The following is a 1,575-nucleotide window of genomic DNA, read 5'->3' as shown; positions in this document are numbered from 1 at the left end:
CGGGCGCCCCCCCCCCCCCGGGGACGGACCCCTGTCCTGCCAGGAATGTCTGCCCGGCTCCATCGCCAGCTGTAGCCGCACGTCCGGGCTTCTCCCTGCGGGCAACAAGGACTCCTCCTGCCCAGGATGAGCTCCCTCCGTGGGCACGTCCCCAGCAAGCTCCTCCTGGCACAGCAGGGGCTCCACCATTCCCTCCCAAAAGCTGGCAGCGAAGTCCTCGGTGCAGATGGAGCTGGAGCTGCTCCGGTGCCCCGGGCTGGGTTGGGAGCCCAGGAGCTGAGCCCAGGAGTGCTCCTCTTCCCGTGGGACAGGGCTGTCACCCCGGGCACAGCCGGCACGGCGTCCTGCCAGCTCTGCAGGGGACAGCAGAGTCATGAGCCCACCCCGGTGCGAAGGAGCCATCCCATCCCGCTGGATCTGAACCACCTTGGAGGGGCCGGCAGCTCCTGTTCTCATCAGGGAGCACTCGGAGCACACCGAAGCACAGACACTGAGCACAGCCCACCCTCTCCTGCAAGATCCTCAACTGCTTCCAGTAGGAAAAGCCACAAGATCATCTTTATTTTCATTTTAAACCCGGCTCAGTTTTGACCTTAATGATGCTCCCAGGGTCAGCACAGCTCAGCAGTGAGGGCAGTGCCAGGGATGGCTGGCAGCATCCAGGATGGGGCAGGGATGCTGGCAGCTCTTTCCAGGAAGGAATTTTCCCTAATACCCAATCTAAACCTCCCCAGCACAGCTTGAGGCCATTTCCCCTTGTCCCTGTTCCCTGCGAGCAGAGCCCGACCCCCCCGGCTGCCCCCTCCTGTCAGGGACTTGTGCAGAGCCACAAGGTCCCCCCTGAGCCTCCTTTGCTCCAGGCTGAGCCCCTTTCCCAGCTCCCTCAGCCGCCCCTGGGGCTCCAGCCCCTTCCCAGCTCCCTGATCCTCTGCTCCAGCTTCATTCCCAGCCAGGCCTTGCTCTGCAGGAGAGCTGGTAGAGGGGGATGGGGGGCAAAGCAGAGCTGAGAAAGCCCCAAAGTGCCCCGTCCCCACTCACCGGCCATCCCGAGCCAGCGAGGACACTGTCGGGATGGATGTCACCGTCCCTGCTGCCACCAGTGCTCAGCACAGCCACCCCTGGGCGCTGCAGGGAGCAGAGCAGGGAATGGGGCAGGGAACAGGGCAGGGAATGGGGCAGGGAATGGGGCACTGCCAGCTGTGTTCACCGGGGGGGACAAGGCAGGAGCACCCCGGTGCTGGTGCTGCATCTGCACCCCCACAGCCCAGCCCCGCAAAGGAACCCCCCCCTTCCCATACCCCTCACCTGGATCTGCCGGGCATCAGCAGGGTCCAGCTGCAGGATCCTGAAAACCCTGGGATGCAGAGGTGCAGAGAGGAGAAAAGAAGCGCTGAAGGTCCCAAAGCCCTTGGGGTGGGTCAGAAATCCCCAGGGGGGTTCTCCAGTGGGGCCAGGCAGGGCGGGCACCACCCTGGGCTCCCAAACCTCTGCGAGCTGGAGGGGATGGGACAAGTCCGTGCCGGAGCAAAGGTGTGCTGGCCCAGGTGTGCTGGTCCAGGCTGAGTGAAGGTGCTG

General features: G+C 64.6%; 1 protein-coding gene across 1 annotated transcript in view; it reads right to left on the bottom strand.

Annotated features, from left to right (window-relative positions):
- OSBP2 (oxysterol binding protein 2) overlaps nucleotides 1-1,575 on the bottom strand; it is a 116,798-nt gene that overhangs the window by 4,502 nt on the left and 110,721 nt on the right. Inside the window, 1 exon segment of the mRNA XM_017746510.1 lies at nucleotides 339-344. The gene's annotated coding sequence lies outside the window, so the exon portion shown is untranslated.

The sequence above is a fragment of the Corvus brachyrhynchos genome, unplaced genomic scaffold, assembly GCF_000691975.1.
Source record: "Corvus brachyrhynchos isolate BGI_N302 unplaced genomic scaffold, ASM69197v1 scaffold19, whole genome shotgun sequence".
Lineage (NCBI taxonomy): Eukaryota > Metazoa > Chordata > Aves > Passeriformes > Corvidae > Corvus > Corvus brachyrhynchos.
Note: the sequence above shows the minus strand (reverse complement) of the source record. Positions and strands in the feature narration are given on the sequence as shown.